The 19,291-nt window shown below is 37.5% G+C and overlaps 18 non-coding genes across 18 annotated transcripts; all 18 read right to left on the reverse strand.

Annotated features, from left to right (window-relative positions):
• Window positions 1-649: 649 nt before the first annotated feature.
• On the reverse strand, window positions 650-721 carry trnaq-cug (transfer RNA glutamine (anticodon CUG)). Its single transcript has one exon. It is a non-coding gene; the product is annotated as a tRNA-Gln (tRNA).
• A 622-nt stretch (window positions 722-1,343) lies between these two features.
• trnaq-uug (transfer RNA glutamine (anticodon UUG)) lies at window positions 1,344-1,415 on the reverse strand. The gene has a single exon. It is a non-coding gene; the product is annotated as a tRNA-Gln (tRNA).
• Window positions 1,416-1,857: 442 nt separating this feature from the next.
• Window positions 1,858-1,929, reverse strand: trnaq-cug (transfer RNA glutamine (anticodon CUG)). The gene has a single exon. It is a non-coding gene; the product is annotated as a tRNA-Gln (tRNA).
• A 1,128-nt stretch (window positions 1,930-3,057) lies between these two features.
• trnaq-uug (transfer RNA glutamine (anticodon UUG)) lies at window positions 3,058-3,129 on the reverse strand. The gene has a single exon. It is a non-coding gene; the product is annotated as a tRNA-Gln (tRNA).
• A 442-nt stretch (window positions 3,130-3,571) lies between these two features.
• trnaq-cug (transfer RNA glutamine (anticodon CUG)) lies at window positions 3,572-3,643 on the reverse strand. Its single transcript has one exon. It is a non-coding gene; the product is annotated as a tRNA-Gln (tRNA).
• A 1,128-nt stretch (window positions 3,644-4,771) lies between these two features.
• trnaq-uug (transfer RNA glutamine (anticodon UUG)) lies at window positions 4,772-4,843 on the reverse strand. Its single transcript has one exon. It is a non-coding gene; the product is annotated as a tRNA-Gln (tRNA).
• A 442-nt stretch (window positions 4,844-5,285) lies between these two features.
• On the reverse strand, window positions 5,286-5,357 carry trnaq-cug (transfer RNA glutamine (anticodon CUG)). Its single transcript has one exon. It is a non-coding gene; the product is annotated as a tRNA-Gln (tRNA).
• A 1,710-nt stretch (window positions 5,358-7,067) lies between these two features.
• On the reverse strand, window positions 7,068-7,139 carry trnaq-cug (transfer RNA glutamine (anticodon CUG)). Its single transcript has one exon. It is a non-coding gene; the product is annotated as a tRNA-Gln (tRNA).
• Window positions 7,140-8,267: 1,128 nt separating this feature from the next.
• On the reverse strand, window positions 8,268-8,339 carry trnaq-uug (transfer RNA glutamine (anticodon UUG)). Its single transcript has one exon. It is a non-coding gene; the product is annotated as a tRNA-Gln (tRNA).
• A 442-nt stretch (window positions 8,340-8,781) lies between these two features.
• On the reverse strand, window positions 8,782-8,853 carry trnaq-cug (transfer RNA glutamine (anticodon CUG)). Its single transcript has one exon. It is a non-coding gene; the product is annotated as a tRNA-Gln (tRNA).
• Window positions 8,854-9,981: 1,128 nt separating this feature from the next.
• On the reverse strand, window positions 9,982-10,053 carry trnaq-uug (transfer RNA glutamine (anticodon UUG)). The gene has a single exon. It is a non-coding gene; the product is annotated as a tRNA-Gln (tRNA).
• A 954-nt stretch (window positions 10,054-11,007) lies between these two features.
• Window positions 11,008-11,079, reverse strand: trnaq-cug (transfer RNA glutamine (anticodon CUG)). The gene has a single exon. It is a non-coding gene; the product is annotated as a tRNA-Gln (tRNA).
• Window positions 11,080-12,207: 1,128 nt separating this feature from the next.
• trnaq-uug (transfer RNA glutamine (anticodon UUG)) lies at window positions 12,208-12,279 on the reverse strand. Its single transcript has one exon. It is a non-coding gene; the product is annotated as a tRNA-Gln (tRNA).
• Window positions 12,280-12,721: 442 nt separating this feature from the next.
• On the reverse strand, window positions 12,722-12,793 carry trnaq-cug (transfer RNA glutamine (anticodon CUG)). Its single transcript has one exon. It is a non-coding gene; the product is annotated as a tRNA-Gln (tRNA).
• Window positions 12,794-13,921: 1,128 nt separating this feature from the next.
• On the reverse strand, window positions 13,922-13,993 carry trnaq-uug (transfer RNA glutamine (anticodon UUG)). The gene has a single exon. It is a non-coding gene; the product is annotated as a tRNA-Gln (tRNA).
• Window positions 13,994-14,433: 440 nt separating this feature from the next.
• Window positions 14,434-14,505, reverse strand: trnaq-cug (transfer RNA glutamine (anticodon CUG)). Its single transcript has one exon. It is a non-coding gene; the product is annotated as a tRNA-Gln (tRNA).
• Window positions 14,506-15,127: 622 nt separating this feature from the next.
• Window positions 15,128-15,199, reverse strand: trnaq-uug (transfer RNA glutamine (anticodon UUG)). The gene has a single exon. It is a non-coding gene; the product is annotated as a tRNA-Gln (tRNA).
• A 1,466-nt stretch (window positions 15,200-16,665) lies between these two features.
• Window positions 16,666-16,737, reverse strand: trnaq-cug (transfer RNA glutamine (anticodon CUG)). Its single transcript has one exon. It is a non-coding gene; the product is annotated as a tRNA-Gln (tRNA).
• Window positions 16,738-19,291: the final 2,554 nt, after the last annotated feature.

Below are 19,291 nucleotides of genomic sequence, written 5' to 3' on the forward strand. Positions count from 1 at the left end.
AACACATTTATCTTTGGAGCAAACATTGACAACAGTTGTTCAGTTTTGGTATTTTTGATCACAGACGCCACTTAAGTTTCAATATGATGGACCTTTTGTTGATGTCAAGAGACTTTTGAGAATAAAAACAGGTTCCACCGAGACTCGAACTCGGATTACTGGATTCAGGGTCCAGAGTGCTGACCATTACACCATGGAACCATATAAGTTCTGTCACAAACAGTGATCCTGGAATGTCTGGTAATTCTTGGAATACTATTTCCCTTGTGAATGACAAATAATTTCAAGAACTTTTGTAGGTAGAAACCACTGTATTGTCAGCACTTAGCATGAAGGGTAGCAGAAACTGCTCCCAACGTCCATTTCATGTTGTTTTGTTTCAAAATGTGTTGTTAGTTTTTTATGCATATGTTTGTGTTTGCTTTCTTTATATTCAGGGTTGATTTAACATTGCACATAAAAAAGGTAGTTCAGGCTTTCTTTAATTGTTTTGGCCTTGGACCTCCCTCAATAACACATTTTTCTTTGGAGCAAACATTGACAACAGTTGTTCAGTTGTTCAGTTTTGGTATTTTTGATCACAGACGCCACTTAAGTTTCAATATGATGGACCTTTTGTTGATGTCAAGAGACTTTTGAGAATAAAAACAGGTTCCACCGAGACTCGAACTCGGATTACTGGATTCAGAGTCCAGAGTGCTGACCATTACACCATGGAACCATATACTGCCAGCCACAAACAGTGATCCTGGAATGTGTGGTAATTCTTGGAATACTATTTCCCTTGTGAATGACAAATAATTTCAAGAACTTTTGTAGGTAGAAACCACTGTATTGTCAGCACTTGGCATGAAGGGTAGCAGAAACTGCTCCCAACCTCCATTTCATGTTGTTTTGTCTCAAAATGTGTTGTTAGTTTTTTATGCATATGTTTGTGTTTGCTTTCTTTATATTCAGGGTTGATTTAACATTGCACATAAAAAAGGTAGTTCAGGCTTTCTTTAATTGTTTTGGCCTTGGACCTCCCTCAATAACACATTTATCTCTGGAGCAAACATTGACAACATTTGTTCAGTTTTGGTATTTTTGATCACAGACGCCACTTAAGTTTCAATATGATGGACCTTTTGTTGATGTCAAGAGACTTCTGAGAATAAACAGGATCACTGGATTCAGAGTCCAGAGTGCTAACCATTACACCATGGACACATTCGCTTTCTGTCACAAACAGTGGTCCTGGAATTTTTTAATCACGGACGTCACTGAAGTTTCGTTTTGTGAATAAATGTTTGCATTTGTCCAATAGAACTTTTGTTGATGTCAAGAGACTTTTAAGAATAAGCAGGTTCCACCGAGACTTGAACTCGGATCACTGGATTCAAAGTCCAGAGTGCTGACCATTACACCATGGAACCATATAAGTCCTGTCACAAACAGTGATCCTGGAACGTGTGGTAATTCTTGGAATACTATTTCCCTTGTGAATGACAAATAATTTCAAGAACTTTTGTAGGTAGAAACCACTGTATTGTCAGCACTTAGCATGAAGGGTAGCAGAAACTGCTCCCAACCTCCATTTCATGTTGTTTTGTTTCAAAATGTGTTGTTAGTTTTTTATGCATATGTTTGCTTTCTTTATATTCAGGGTTGATTTAACATTGCACATAAAAAAGATAGTTCAGGCTTTCTTTAATTGTTTTGGCCTTGGACCTCCCTCAGTAACACATTTATCTCGGGAGCAAACATTGACAACAGTTGTTCAGTTGTTCAGTTTTGGTATTTTTGATCACAGACGCCACTTAAGTTTCAATATGATGGACCTTTTGTTGATGTCAAGAGACTTTTGAGAATAAAAACAGGTTCCACCGAGACTTGAACTCGGATTACTGGATTCAGAGTCCAGAGTGCTGACCATTACACCATGGAACCATATAAGTTCTGCCACAAACAGTGATCCTGGAATGTCTGGTAATTCTTGGAATACTATTTCCCTTGTGAATGACAAATAATTTCAAGAACTTTTGTAGGTAGAAACCACTGTATTGTCAGCACTTAGCATGAAGGGTAGCAGAAACTGCTCCCAACCTCCATTTCATGTTGTTTTGTTTCAAAATGTGTTGTTAGTTTTTTATGCATATGTTTGCTTTCTTTATATTCAGGGTTGATTTAACATTGCACATAAAAAAGGCAGTTCAGGCTTTCTTTAATTGTTTTGGCCTTGGACCTCCCTCAATAACACATTTATCTTTGGAGCAAACATTGACAACATTTGTTCAGTTTTGGTATTTTTGATCACAGACGCCACTTAAGTTTCAATATGATGGACCTTTTGTTGATGTCAAGAGACTTTTGAGAATAAAAACAGGTTCCACCGAGACTCGAACTCGGATTACTGGATTCAGGGTCCAGAGTGCTGACCATTACACCATGGAACCATATAAGTTCTGTCACAAACAGTGATCCTGGAATGTCTGGTAATTCTTGGAATACTATTTCCCTTGTGAATGACAAATAATTTCAAGAACTTTTGTAGGTCGAAACCACTGTATTGTCAGCACTTAGCATGAAGGGTAGCAGAAACTGCTCCCAACCTCCATTTCATGTTGTTTTGTTTCAAAATGTGTTGTTAGTTTTTTATGCATATGTTTGTGTTTGCTTTCTTTATATTCAGGGTTGATTTAACATTGCACATAAAAAAGGTAGTTCAGGCTTTCTTTAATTGTTTTGGCCTTGGACCTCCCTCAATAACACATTTATCTCTGGAGCAAACATTGACAACATTTGTTCAGTTTTGGTATTTTTGATCACAGACGCCACTTAAGTTTCAATATGATGGACCTTTTGTTGATGTCAAGAGACTTCTGAGAATAAACAGGATCACTGGATTCAGAGTCCAGAGTGCTAACCATTACACCATGGACACATTCGCTTTCTGTCACAAACAGTGGTCCTGGAATTTTTTAATCACGGACGTCACTGAAGTTTCGTTTTGTGAATAAATGTTTGCATTTGTCCAATAGAACTTTTGTTGATGTCAAGAGACTTTTAAGAATAAGCAGGTTCCACCGAGACTTGAACTCGGATCACTGGATTCAAAGTCCAGAGTGCTGACCATTACACCATGGAACCATATAAGTCCTGTCACAAACAGTGATCCTGGAACGTGTGGTAATTCTTGGAATACTATTTCCCTTGTGAATGACAAATAATTTCAAGAACTTTTGTAGGTAGAAACCACTGTATTGTCAGCACTTAGCATGAAGGGTAGCAGAAACTGCTCCCAACCTCCATTTCATGTTGTTTTGTTTCAAAATGTGTTGTTAGTTTTTTATGCATATGTTTGCTTTCTTTATATTCAGGGTTGATTTAACATTGCACATAAAAAAGATAGTTCAGGCTTTCTTTAATTGTTTTGGCCTTGGACCTCCCTCAGTAACACATTTATCTCGGGAGCAAACATTGACAACAGTTGTTCAGTTGTTCAGTTTTGGTATTTTTGATCACAGACGCCACTTAAGTTTCAATATGATGGACCTTTTGTTGATGTCAAGAGACTTTTGAGAATAAAAACAGGTTCCACCGAGACTTGAACTCGGATTACTGGATTCAGAGTCCAGAGTGCTGACCATTACACCATGGAACCATACAAGTTCTGCCACAAACAGTGATCCTGGAATGTGTGGTAATTCTTGGAATACTATTTCCCTTGTGAATGACAAATAATTTCAAGAACTTTTGTAGGTAGAAACCACTGTATTGTCAGCACTTAGCATGAAGGGTAGCAGAAACTGCTCCCAACCTCCATTTCATGTTGTTTTGTTTCAAAATGTGTTGTTAGTTTTTTATGCATATGTTTGCTTTCTTTATATTCAGGGTTGATTTAACATTGCACATAAAAAAGGCAGTTCAGGCTTTCTTTAATTGTTTTGGCCTTGGACCTCCCTCAATAACACATTTATCTTTGGAGCAAACATTGACAACAGTTGTTCAGTTTTGGTATTTTTGATCACAGACGCCACTTAAGTTTCAATATGATGGACCTTTTGTTGATGTCAAGAGACTTTTGAGAATAAAAACAGGTTCCACCGAGACTCGAACTCGGATTACTGGATTCAGGGTCCAGAGTGCTGACCATTACACCATGGAACCATATAAGTTCTGTCACAAACAGTGATCCTGGAATGTCTGGTAATTCTTGGAATACTATTTCCCTTGTGAATGACAAATAATTTCAAGAACTTTTGTAGGTCGAAACCACTGTATTGTCAGCACTTAGCATGAAGGGTAGCAGAAACTGCTCCCAACCTCCATTTCATGTTGTTTTGTTTCAAAATGTGTTGTTAGTTTTTTATGCATATGTTTGTGTTTGCTTTCTTTATATTCAGGGTTGATTTAACATTGCACATAAAAAAGGTAGTTCAGGCTTTCTTTAATTGTTTTGGCCTTGGACCTCCCTCAATAACACATTTATCTCTGGAGCAAACATTGACAACATTTGTTCAGTTTTGGTATTTTTGATCACAGACGCCACTTAAGTTTCAATATGATGGACCTTTTGTTGATGTCAAGAGACTTCTGAGAATAAACAGGATCACTGGATTCAGAGTCCAGAGTGCTAACCATTACACCATGGACACATTCGCTTTCTGTCACAAACAGTGGTCCTGGAATTTTTTAATCACGGACGTCACTGAAGTTTCGTTTTGTGAATAAATGTTTGCATTTGTCCAATAGAACTTTTGTTGATGTCAAGAGACTTTTAAGAATAAGCAGGTTCCACCGAGACTTGAACTCGGATCACTGGATTCAAAGTCCAGAGTGCTGACCATTACACCATGGAACCATATAAGTCCTGTCACAAACAGTGATCCTGGAACGTGTGGTAATTCTTGGAATACTATTTCCCTTGTGAATGACAAATAATTTCAAGAACTTTTGTAGGTAGAAACCACTGTATTGTCAGCACTTAGCATGAAGGGTAGCAGAAACTGCTCCCAACCTCCATTTCATGTTGTTTTGTTTCAAAATGTGTTGTTAGTTTTTTATGCATATGTTTGCTTTCTTTATATTCAGGGTTGATTTAACATTGCACATAAAAAAGATAGTTCAGGCTTTCTTTAATTGTTTTGGCCTTGGACCTCCCTCAGTAACACATTTATCTCGGGAGCAAACATTGACAACAGTTGTTCAGTTGTTCAGTTTTGGTATTTTTGATCACAGACGCCACTTAAGTTTCAATATGATGGACCTTTTGTTGATGTCAAGAGACTTTTGAGAATAAAAACAGGTTCCACCGAGACTTGAACTCGGATTACTGGATTCAGAGTCCAGAGTGCTGACCATTACACCATGGAACCATATAAGCTCTGCCACAAACAGTGATCCTGGAATGTGTGGTAATTCTTGGAATACTATTTCCCTTGTGAATGACAAATAATTTCAAGAACTTTTGTAGGTAGAAACCACTGTATTGTCAGCACTTAGCATGAAGGGTAGCAGAAACTGCTCCCAACCTCCATTTCATGTTGTTTTGTTTCAAAATGTGTTGTTAGTTTTTTATGCATATGTTTGCTTTCTTTATATTCAGGGTTGATTTAACATTGCACATAAAAAAGGCAGTTCAGGCTTTCTTTAATTGTTTTGGCCTTGGACCTCCCTCAATAACACATTTATCTTTGGAGCAAACATTGACAACAGTTGTTCAGTTTTGGTATTTTTGATCACAGACGCCACTTAAGTTTCAATATGATGGACCTTTTGTTGATGTCAAGAGACTTTTGAGAATAAAAACAGGTTCCACCGAGACTCGAACTCGGATTACTGGATTCAGGGTCCAGAGTGCTGACCATTACACCATGGAACCATATAAGTTCTGTCACAAACAGTGATCCTGGAATGTCTGGTAATTCTTGGAATACTATTTCCCTTGTGAATGACAAATAATTTCAAGAACTTTTGTAGGTAGAAACCACTGTATTGTCAGCACTTAGCATGAAGGGTAGCAGAAACTGCTCCCAACCTCCATTTCATGTTGTTTTGTTTCAAAATGTGTTGTTAGTTTTTTATGCATATGTTTGTGTTTGCTTTCTTTATATTCAGGGTTGATTCAACATTGCACATAAAAAAGGTAGTTCAGGCTTTCTTTAATTGTTTTGGCCTTGGACCTCCCTCAATAACACATTTATCTCTGGAGCAAACAGAACTTTTGTAGGTAGAAACCACTGTATTGTCAGCACTTAGCATGAAGGGTAGCAGAAACTGCTCCCAACCTCCATTTCATGTTGTTTTGTTTCAAAATGTGTTGTTAGTTTTTTATGCATATGTTTGTGTTTGCTTTCTTTATATTCAGGGTTGATTTAACATTGCACATAAAAAAGGTAGTTCAGGCTTTCTTTAATTGTTTTGGCCTTGGACTTCCCTCAGTAACACATTTATCTCTGGAGCAAACATTGACAACAGTTGTTCAGTTTTGGTATTTTTGATCACAGACGCCACTTAAGTTTCAATATGATGGACCTTTTGTTGATGTCAAGAGACTTTTGAGAATAAAAACAGGTTCCACCGAGACTTGAACTCAGATTACTGGATTCAAAGTCCAGAGTGCTGACCATTACACCATGGAACCATATAAGTCCTGTCACAAACAGTGATCCTGGAACGTGTGGTAATTCTTGGAATACTATTTCCCTTGTGAATGACAAATAATTTCAAGAACTTTTGTAGGTAGAAACCACTGTATTGTCAGCACTTAGCATGAAGGGTAGCAGAAACTGCTCCCAACCTCCATTTCATGTTGTTTTGTTTCAAAATGTGTTGTTAGTTTTTTATGCATATGTTTGCTTTCTTTATATTCAGGGTTGATTTAACATTGCACATAAAAAAGATAGTTCAGGCTTTCTTTAATTGTTTTGGCCTTGGACCTCCCTCAGTAACACATTTATCTCGGGAGCAAACATTGACAACAGTTGTTCAGTTGTTCAGTTTTGGTATTTTTGATCACAGACGCCACTTAAGTTTCAATATGATGGACCTTTTGTTGATGTCAAGAGACTTTTGAGAATAAAAACAGGTTCCACCGAGACTTGAACTCGGATTACTGGATTCAGAGTCCAGAGTGCTGACCATTACACCATGGAACCATACAAGTTCTGCCACAAACAGTGATCCTGGAATGTGTGGTAATTCTTGGAATACTATTTCCCTTGTGAATGACAAATAATTTCAAGAACTTTTGTAGGTAGAAACCACTGTATTGTCAGCACTTAGCATGAAGGGTAGCAGAAACTGCTCCCAACCTCCATTTCATGTTGTTTTGTTTCAAAATGTGTTGTTAGTTTTTTATGCATATGTTTGCTTTCTTTATATTCAGGGTTGATTTAACATTGCACATAAAAAAGGCAGTTCAGGCTTTCTTTAATTGTTTTGGCCTTGGACCTCCCTCAATAACACATTTATCTTTGGAGCAAACATTGACAACAGTTGTTCAGTTTTGGTATTTTTGATCACAGACGCCACTTAAGTTTCAATATGATGGACCTTTTGTTGATGTCAAGAGACTTTTGAGAATAAAAACAGGTTCCACCGAGACTCGAACTCAGATTACTGGATTCAGGGTCCAGAGTGCTGACCGTTACACCATGGAACCATATAAGTTCTGTCACAAACAGTGATCCTGGAATGTCTGGTAATTCTTGGAATACTATTTCCCTTGTGAATGACAAATAATTTCAAGAACTTTTGTAGGTCGAAACCACTGTATTGTCAGCACTTAGCATGAAGGGTAGCAGAAACTGCTCCCAACCTCCATTTCATGTTGTTTTGTTTCAAAATGTGTTGTTAGTTTTTTATGCATATGTTTGTGTTTGCTTTCTTTATATTCAGGGTTGATTTAACATTGCACATAAAAAAGGTAGTTCAGGCTTTCTTTAATTGTTTTGGCCTTGGACCTCCCTCAATAACACATTTATCTCTGGAGCAAACATTGACAACATTTGTTCAGTTTTGGTATTTTTGATCACAGACGCCACTTAAGTTTCAATATGATGGACCTTTTGTTGATGTCAAGAGACTTCTGAGAATAAACAGGATCACTGGATTCAGAGTCCAGAGTGCTAACCATTACACCATGGACACATTCGCTTTCTGTCACAAACAGTGGTCCTGGAATTTTTTAATCACGGACGTCACTGAAGTTTCGTTTTGTGAATAAATGTTTGCATTTGTCCAATAGAACTTTTGTTGATGTCAAGAGACTTTTAAGAATAAGCAGGTTCCACCGAGACTTGAACTCGGATCACTGGATTCAAAGTCCAGAGTGCTGACCATTACACCATGGAACCATATAAGTCCTGTCACAAACAGTGATCCTGGAACGTGTGGTAATTCTTGGAATACTATTTCCCTTGTGAATGACAAATAATTTCAAGAACTTTTGTAGGTAGAAACCACTGTATTGTCAGCACTTAGCATGAAGGGTAGCAGAAACTGCTCCCAACCTCCATTTCATGTTGTTTTGTTTCAAAATGTGTTGTTAGTTTTTTATGCATATGTTTGCTTTCTTTATATTCAGGGTTGATTTAACATTGCACATAAAAAAGATAGTTCAGGCTTTCTTTAATTGTTTTGGCCTTGGACCTCCCTCAGTAACACATTTATCTCGGGAGCAAACATTGACAACAGTTGTTCAGTTGTTCAGTTTTGGTATTTTTGATCACAGACGCCACTTAAGTTTCAATATGATGGACCTTTTGTTGATGTCAAGAGACTTTTGAGAATAAAAACAGGTTCCACCGAGACTTGAACTCGGATTACTGGATTCAGAGTCCAGAGTGCTGACCATTACACCATGGAACCATATAAGTTCTGCCACAAACAGTGATCCTGGAATGTGTGGTAATTCTTGGAATACTATTTCCCTTGTGAATGACAAATAATTTCAAGAACTTTTGTAGGTAGAAACCACTGTATTGTCAGCACTTAGCATGAAGGGTAGCAGAAACTGCTCCCAACCTCCATTTCATGTTGTTTTGTTTCAAAATGTGTTGTTAGTTTTTTATGCATATGTTTGCTTTCTTTATATTCAGGGTTGATTTAACATTGCACATAAAAAAGGCAGTTCAGGCTTTCTTTAATTGTTTTGGCCTTGGACCTCCCTCAATAACACATTTATCTTTGGAGCAAACATTGACAACAGTTGTTCAGTTTTGGTATTTTTGATCACAGACGCCACTTAAGTTTCAATATGATGGACCTTTTGTTGATGTCAAGAGACTTTTGAGAATAAAAACAGGTTCCACCGAGACTCGAACTCGGATTACTGGATTCAGGGTCCAGAGTGCTGACCATTACACCATGGAACCACATAAGTTCTGTCACAAACAGTGATCCTGGAATGTCTGGTAATTCTTGGAATACTATTTCCCTTGTGAATGACAAATAATTTCAAGAACTTTTGTAGGTAGAAACCACTGTATTGTCAGCACTTAGCATGAAGGGTAGCAGAAACTGCTCCCAACCTCCATTTCATGTTGTTTTGTTTCAAAATGTGTTGTTAGTTTTTTATGCATATGTTTGTGTTTGCTTTCTTTATATTCAGGGTTGATTCAACATTGCACATAAAAAAGGTAGTTCAGGCTTTCTTTAATTGTTTTGGCCTTGGACCTCCCTCAATAACACATTTATCTCTGGAGCAAACATTGACAACATTTGTTCAGTTTTGGTATTTTTGATCACAGACGCCACTTAAGTTTCAATATGATGGACCTTTTGTTGATGTCAAGAGACTTCTGAGAATAAACAGGATCACTGGATTCAGAGTCCGGAGTGCTAACCATTACACCATGGACCCATACGCTTTCTGTCACAAACAGTGGTCCTGGAATTTTTTAATCACGGACGTCACTGAAGTTTCGTTTTGTGAATAAATGTTTGCATTTTTCCAATAGAACTTTTGTTGATGTCAAGAGACTTTTAAGAATAAACAGGTTCCACCGAGACTTGAACTCGGATCACTGGATTCAAAGCCCAGAGTGCTGACCATTACACCATGGAACCACACACTGTCAGTCACAAACAGTGATCCTGGAATGTGTGGTAATTCTTGGAATACTATTTCCCTTGTGAATGACAAATAATTTCAAGAACTTTTGTAGGTAGAAACCACTGTATTGTCAGCACTTAGCATGAAGGGTAGCAGAAACTGCTCCCAACCTCCATTTCATGTTGTTTTGTTTCAAAATGTGTTGTTAGTTTTTTATGCATATGTTTGTGTTTGCTTTCTTTATATTCAGGGTTGATTTAACATTGCACATAAAAAAGGTAGTTCAGGCTTTCTTTAATTGTTTTGGCCTTGGACTTCCCTCAGTAACACATTTATCTCTGGAGCAAACATTGACAACAGTTGTTCAGTTTTGGTATTTTTGATCACAGACGCCACTTAAGTTTCAATATGATGGACCTTTTGTTGATGTCAAGAGACTTTTGAGAATAAAAACAGGTTCCACCGAGACTTGAACTCAGATTACTGGATTCAAAGTCCAGAGTGCTGACCATTACACCATGGAACCATATAAGTCCTGTCACAAACAGTGATCCTGGAACGTGTGGTAATTCTTGGAATACTATTTCCCTTGTGAATGACAAATAATTTCAAGAACTTTTGTAGGTAGAAACCACTGTATTGTCAGCACTTAGCATGAAGGGTAGCAGAAACTGCTCCCAACCTCCATTTCATGTTGTTTTGTTTCAAAATGTGTTGTTAGTTTTTTATGCATATGTTTGCTTTCTTTATATTCAGGGTTGATTTAACATTGCACATAAAAAAGATAGTTCAGGCTTTCTTTAATTGTTTTGGCCTTGGACCTCCCTCAGTAACACATTTATCTCGGGAGCAAACATTGACAACAGTTGTTCAGTTGTTCAGTTTTGGTATTTTTGATCACAGACGCCACTTAAGTTTCAATATGATGGACCTTTTGTTGATGTCAAGAGACTTTTGAGAATAAAAACAGGTTCCACCGAGACTTGAACTCGGATTACTGGATTCAGAGTCCAGAGTGCTGACCATTACACCATGGAACCATACAAGTTCTGCCACAAACAGTGATCCTGGAATGTGTGGTAATTCTTGGAATACTATTTCCCTTGTGAATGACAAATAATTTCAAGAACTTTTGTAGGTAGAAACCACTGTATTGTCAGCACTTAGCATGAAGGGTAGCAGAAACTGCTCCCAACCTCCATTTCATGTTGTTTTGTTTCAAAATGTGTTGTTAGTTTTTTATGCATATGTTTGCTTTCTTTATATTCAGGGTTGATTTAACATTGCACATAAAAAAGGCAGTTCAGGCTTTCTTTAATTGTTTTGGCCTTGGACCTCCCTCAATAACACATTTATCTTTGGAGCAAACATTGACAACAGTTGTTCAGTTTTGGTATTTTTGATCACAGACGCCACTTAAGTTTCAATATGATGGACCTTTTGTTGATGTCAAGAGACTTTTGAGAATAAAAACAGGTTCCACCGAGACTCGAACTCAGATTACTGGATTCAGGGTCCAGAGTGCTGACCGTTACACCATGGAACCATATAAGTTCTGTCACAAACAGTGATCCTGGAATGTCTGGTAATTCTTGGAATACTATTTCCCTTGTGAATGACAAATAATTTCAAGAACTTTTGTAGGTCGAAACCACTGTATTGTCAGCACTTAGCATGAAGGGTAGCAGAAACTGCTCCCAACCTCCATTTCATGTTGTTTTGTTTCAAAATGTGTTGTTAGTTTTTTATGCATATGTTTGTGTTTGCTTTCTTTATATTCAGGGTTGATTTAACATTGCACATAAAAAAGGTAGTTCAGGCTTTCTTTAATTGTTTTGGCCTTGGACCTCCCTCAATAACACATTTATCTCTGGAGCAAACATTGACAACATTTGTTCAGTTTTGGTATTTTTGATCACAGACGCCACTTAAGTTTCAATATGATGGACCTTTTGTTGATGTCAAGAGACTTCTGAGAATAAACAGGATCACTGGATTCAGAGTCCAGAGTGCTAACCATTACACCATGGACACATTCGCTTTCTGTCACAAACAGTGGTCCTGGAATTTTTTAATCACGGACGTCACTGAAGTTTCGTTTTGTGAATAAATGTTTGCATTTGTCCAATAGAACTTTTGTTGATGTCAAGAGACTTTTAAGAATAAGCAGGTTCCACCGAGACTTGAACTCGGATCACTGGATTCAAAGTCCAGAGTGCTGACCATTACACCATGGAACCATATAAGTCCTGTCACAAACAGTGATCCTGGAACGTGTGGTAATTCTTGGAATACTATTTCCCTTGTGAATGACAAATAATTTCAAGAACTTTTGTAGGTAGAAACCACTGTATTGTCAGCACTTAGCATGAAGGGTAGCAGAAACTGCTCCCAACCTCCATTTCATGTTGTTTTGTTTCAAAATGTGTTGTTAGTTTTTTATGCATATGTTTGCTTTCTTTATATTCAGGGTTGATTTAACATTGCACATAAAAAAGATAGTTCAGGCTTTCTTTAATTGTTTTGGCCTTGGACCTCCCTCAGTAACACATTTATCTCGGGAGCAAACATTGACAACAGTTGTTCAGTTGTTCAGTTTTGGTATTTTTGATCACAGACGCCACTTAAGTTTCAATATGATGGACCTTTTGTTGATGTCAAGAGACTTTTGAGAATAAAAACAGGTTCCACCGAGACTTGAACTCGGATTACTGGATTCAGAGTCCAGAGTGCTGACCATTACACCATGGAACCATATAAGTTCTGCCACAAACAGTGATCCTGGAATGTGTGGTAATTCTTGGAATACTATTTCCCTTGTGAATGACAAATAATTTCAAGAACTTTTGTAGGTAGAAACCACTGTATTGTCAGCACTTAGCATGAAGGGTAGCAGAAACTGCTCCCAACCTCCATTTCATGTTGTTTTGTTTCAAAATGTGTTGTTAGTTTTTTATGCATATGTTTGCTTTCTTTATATTCAGGGTTGATTTAACATTGCACATAAAAAAGGCAGTTCAGGCTTTCTTTAATTGTTTTGGCCTTGGACCTCCCTCAATAACACATTTATCTTTGGAGCAAACATTGACAACAGTTGTTCAGTTTTGGTATTTTTGATCACAGACGCCACTTAAGTTTCAATATGATGGACCTTTTGTTGATGTCAAGAGACTTTTGAGAATAAAAACAGGTTCCACCGAGACTCGAACTCGGATTACTGGATTCAGGGTCCAGAGTGCTGACCATTACACCATGGAACCACATAAGTTCTGTCACAAACAGTGATCCTGGAATGTCTGGTAATTCTTGGAATACTATTTCCCTTGTGAATGACAAATAATTTCAAGAACTTTTGTAGGTAGAAACCACTGTATTGTCAGCACTTAGCATGAAGGGTAGCAGAAACTGCTCCCAACCTCCATTTCATGTTGTTTTGTTTCAAAATGTGTTGTTAGTTTTTTATGCATATGTTTGTGTTTGCTTTCTTTATATTCAGGGTTGATTCAACATTGCACATAAAAAAGGTAGTTCAGGCTTTCTTTAATTGTTTTGGCCTTGGACCTCCCTCAATAACACATTTATCTCTGGAGCAAACATTGACAACATTTGTTCAGTTTTGGTATTTTTGATCACAGACGCCACTTAAGTTTCAATATGATGGACCTTTTGTTGATGTCAAGAGACTTCTGAGAATAAACAGGATCACTGGATTCAGAGTCCGGAGTGCTAACCATTACACCATGGACCCATACGCTTTCTGTCACAAACAGTGGTCCTGGAATTTTTTAATCACGGACGTCACTGAAGTTTCGTTTTGTGAATAAATGTTTGCATTTTTCCAATAGAACTTTTGTTGATGTCAAGAGACTTTTAAGAATAAACAGGTTCCACCGAGACTTGAACTCGGATCACTGGATTCAAAGCCCAGAGTGCTGACCATTACACCATGGAACCACACACTGTCAGTCACAAACAGTGATCCTGGAATGTGTGGTAATTCTTGGAATACTATTTCCCTTGTGAATGACAAATAATTTCAAGAACTTTTGTAGGTAGAAACCACTGTATTGTCAGCACTTAGCATGAAGGGTAGCAGAAACTGCTCCCAACCTCCATTTCATGTTGTTTTGTTTCAAAATGTGTTGTTAGTTTTTTATGCATATGTTTGTGTTTGCTTTCTTTATATTCAGGGTTGATTTAACATTGCACATAAAAAAGGTAGTTCAGGCTTTCTTTAATTGTTTTGGCCTTGGACTTCCCTCAGTAACACATTTATCTCTGGAGCAAACATTGACAACAGTTGTTCAGTTTTGGTATTTTTGATCACAGACGCCACTTAAGTTTCAATATGATGGACCTTTTGTTGATGTCAAGAGACTTTTGAGAATAAAAACAGGTTCCACCGAGACTTGAACTCGGATTACTGGATTCAGAGTCCAGAGTGCTGACCATTACACCATGGAACCATATAAGTTCTGTCACAAACAGTGATCCTGGAATGTCTGGTAATTCTTGGAATACTATTTCCCTTGTGAATGACAAATAATTTCAAGAACTTTTGTAGGTAGAAACCACTGTATTGTCAGCACTTAGCATGAAGGGTAGCAGAAACTGCTCCCAACCTCCATTTCATGTTGTTTTGTTTCAAAATGTGTTGTTAGTTTTTTATGCATATGTTTGTGTTTGCTTTCTTTATATTCAGGGTTGATTTAACATTGCACATAAAAAAGGTAGTTCAGGCTTTCTTTAATTGTTTTGGCCTTGGACCTCCCTCAATAACACATTTATCTCTGGAGCAAACATTGACAACATTTGTTCAGTTTTGGTATTTTTGATCACAGACGCCACTTAAGTTTCAATATGATGGACCTTTTGTTGATGTCAAGAGACTTCTGAGAATAAACAGGATCACTGGATTCAGAGTCCAGAGTGCTAACCATTACACCATGGACACATACGCTTTCTGTCACAAACAGTGGTCCTGGAATTTTTTAATCACGGACGTCACTGAAATTTCGTTTTGTGAATAAATGTTTGCATTTGTCCAATAGAACTTTTGTTGATGTCAAGAGACTTTTAAGAATAAACAGGTTCCACCGAGACTTGAACTCGGATCACTGGATTCAAAGTCCAGAGTGCTGACCATTACACCATGGAACCATATAAGTTCTGTCACAAACAGTGATCCTGGAATGTGTGGTAATTCTTGGAATACTATTTCCCTTGCGAATGACAAATAATTTCAAGAACTTTTGTAGGTAGAAACCACTGTATTGTCAGCACTTAGCATGAAGGGTAGCAGAAACTGCTCCCAACCTCCATTTCATGTTGTTTTGTTTCAAAATGTGTTGTTAGTTTTTTATGCATATGTTTGTGTTTGCTTTCTTTATATTCAGGGTTGATTTAACATTGCACATAAAAAAGGCAGTTCAGGCTTTCTTTAATTGTTTTGGCCTTGGACCTCCCTCAATAACACATTTATCTTTGGAGCAAACATTGACAACAGTTGTTCAGTTTTGGTATTTTTGATCACAGACGCCACTTAAGTTTCAATATGATGGACCTTTTGTTGATGTCAAGAGACTTTTGAGAATAAAAACAGGTTCCACCGAGACTCGAACTCGGATTACTGGATTCAGGGTCCAGAGTGCTGACCATTACACCATGGAACCATATAAGTTCTGTCACAAACAGTGATCCTGGAATGTCTGGTAATTCTTGGAATACTATTTCCCTTGTGAATGACAAATAATTTCAAGAACTTTTGTAGGTAGAAACCACTGTATTGTCAGCACTTAGCATGAAGGGTAGCAGAAACTGCTCCCAACCTCCATTTCATGTTGTTTTGTTTCAAAATGTGTTGTTAGTTTTTTATGCATATGTTTGTGTTTGCTTTCTTTATATTCAGGGTTGATTCAACATTGCACATAAAAAAGGTAGTTCAGGCTTTCTTTAATTGTTTTGGCCTTGGACCTCCCTCAATAACACATTTATCTTTGGAGCAAACATTGACAACAGTTGTTCAGTTGTTCAGTTTTGGTATTTTTGATCACAGACGCCACTTAAGTTTCAATATGATGGACCTTTTGTTGATGTCAAGAGACTTTTGAGAATAAAAACAGGTTCCACCGAGACTCGAACTGGGATTACTGGATTCAGGGTCCAGAGTGCTGACCATTACACCATGGAACCATATAAGTTCTGTCACAAACAGTGATCCTGGAATGTCTGGTAATTCTTGGAATACTATTTCCCTTGTGAATGACAAATAATTTCAAGAACTTTTGTAGGTAGAAACCACTGTATTGTCAGCACTTAGCATGAAGGGTAGCAGAAACTGCTCCCAACCTCCATTTCATGTTGTTTTGTTTCAAAATGTGTTGTTAGTTTTTTATGCATATGTTTGCTTTCTTTATATTCAGGGTTGATTTAACATTGCACATAAAAAAGGCAGTTCAGGCTTTCTTTAATTGTTTTGGCCTTGGACCTCCCTCAATAACACATTTATCTTTGGAGCAAACATTGACAACAGTTGTTCAGTTTTGGTATTTTTGATCACAGACGCCACTTAAGTTTCAATATGATGGACCTTTTGTTGATGTCAAGAGACTTTTGAGAATAAAAACAGGTTCCACCGAGACTTGAACTCGGATTACTGGATTCAGAGTCCAGAGTGCTGACCATTACACCATGGAACCATATACTGCCAGCCACAAACAGTGATCCTGGAATGTCTGGTAATTCTTGGAATACTATTTCCCTTGTGAATGACAAATAATTTCAAGAACTTTTGTAGGTAGAAACCACTGTATTGTCAGCACTTAGCATGAAGGGTAGCAGAAACTGCTCCCAACCTCCATTTCATGTTGTTTTGTTTCAAAATGTGTTGTTAGTTTTTTATGCATATGTTTGTGTTTGCTTTCTTTATATTCAGGGTTGATTTAACATTGCACATAAAAAAGGTAGTTCAGGCTTTCTTTAATTGCTTTGGCCTTGGACTTCCCTCAGTAACACATTTATCTCTGGAGCAAACATTGACAACAGTTGTTCAGTTGTTCAGTTTTGGTATTTTTGATCACAGACGCCACTTAAGTTTCAATATGATGGACCTTTTGTTGATGTCAAGAGACTTTTGAGAATAAAAACAGGTTCCACCGAGACTCGAACTCGGATTACTGGATTCAGGGTCCAGAGTGCTGACCATTACACCATGGAACCATATAAGTTCTGTCACAAACAGTGATCCTGGAATGTCTGGTAATTCTTGGAATACTATTTCCCTTGTGAATGACAAATAATTTCAAGAACTTTTGTAGGTAGAAACCACTGTATTGTCAGCACTTAGCATGAAGGGTAGCAGAAACTGCTCCCAACCTCCATTTCATGTTGTTTTGTTTCAAAATGTGTTGTTAGTTTTTTATGCATATGTTTGCTTTCTTTATATTCAGGGTTGATTTAACATTGCACATAAAAAAGGTAGTTCAGGCTTTCTTTAATTGTTTTGGCCTTGGACCTCCCTCAATAACACATTTATCTCTGGAGCAAACATTGACAACATTTGTTCAGTTTTGGTATTTTTGATCACAGACGCCACTTAAGTTTCAATATGATGGACCTTTTGTTGATGTCAAGAGACTTTTGAGAATAAAAACAGGTTCCACCGAGACTCGAACTCGGATTACTGGATTCAGGGTCCAGAGTGCTGACCATTACACCATGGAACCATACAAGTTCTGTCACAAACAGTGATCCTGGAATGTCTGGTAATTCTTGGAATACTATTTCCCTTGTGAATGACAAATAATTTCAAGAACTTTTGTAGGTAGAAACCACTGTATTGTCAGCACTTAGCATGAAGGGTAGCAGAAACTGCTCCCAACGTCCATTTCATGTTGTTTTGTTTCAAAATGTGTTGTTAGTTTTTTATGCATATGTTTGTGTTTGCTTTCTTTATATTCAGGGTTGATTTAACATTGCACATAAAAAAGGTAGTTCAGGCTTTCTTTAATTGTTTTGGCCTTGGACCTCCCTCAATAACACATTTTTCTTTGGAGCAAACATTGACAACAGTTGTTCAGTTGTTCAGTTTTGGTATTTTTGATCACAGACGCCACTTAAGTTTCAATATGATGGACCTTTTGTTGATGTCAAGAGACTTTTGAGAATAAAAACAGGTTCCACCGAGACTCGAACTCAGATTACTGGATTCAGAGTCCAGAGTGCTGACCATTACACCATGGAACCATATACTGCCAGCCACAAACAGTGATCCTGGAATGTGTGGTAATTCTTGGAATACTATTTCCCTTGTGAATGACAAATAATTTCAAGAACTTTTGTAGGTAGAAACCACTGTATTGTCAGCACTTGGCATGAAGGGTAGCAGAAACTGCTCCCAACCTCCATTTCATGTTGTTTTGTCTCAAAATGTGTTGTTAGTTTTTTATGCATATGTTTGCTTTCTTTATATTCAGGGTTGATTTAACATTGCACATAAAAAAGATAGTTCAGGCTTTCTTTAATTGTTTTGGCCTTGGACCTCCCTCAGTAACACATTTATCTCGGGAGCAAACATTGACAACAGTTGTTCAGCTGTTCAGTTGTTCAGTTTTGGTATTTTTGATCACAGACGCCACTTAAGTTTCAATATGATGGACCTTTTGTTGATGTCAAGAGAGTTTTGAGAATAAAAACAGGTTCCACCGAGACTTGAACTGGGATTACTGGATTCAGAGTCCAGAGTGCTGACCATCACACCATGGAACCATATAAGTTCTGCCACAAACAGTGATCCTGGAATGTGTGGTAATTCTTGGAATACTATTTCCCTTGTGAATGACAAATAATTTCAAGAACTTTTGTAGGTAGAAACCACTGTATTGTCAGCACTTAGCATGAAGGGTAGCAGAAACTGCTCCCAACCTCCATTTCATGTTGTTTTGTTTCAAAATGTGTTGTTAGTTTTTTATGCATATGTTTGCTTTCTTTATATTCAGGGTTGATTTAACATTGCACATAAAAAAGGCAGTTCAGGCTTTCTTTAATTGTTTTGGCCTTGGACCTCCCTCAATAACACATTTATCTTTGGAGCAAACATTGACAACAGTTGTTCAGTTTTGGTATTTTTGATCACAGACGCCACTTAAGTTTCAATATGATGGACCTTTTGTTGATGTCAAGAGACTTTTGAGAATAAAAACAGGTTCCACCGAGACTCGAACTCGGATTACTGGATTCAGGGTCCAGAGTGCT

This window comes from Brachionichthys hirsutus, unplaced genomic scaffold (genome assembly GCF_040956055.1).
Source record: "Brachionichthys hirsutus isolate HB-005 unplaced genomic scaffold, CSIRO-AGI_Bhir_v1 contig_410, whole genome shotgun sequence".
NCBI lineage: Eukaryota > Metazoa > Chordata > Actinopteri > Lophiiformes > Brachionichthyidae > Brachionichthys > Brachionichthys hirsutus.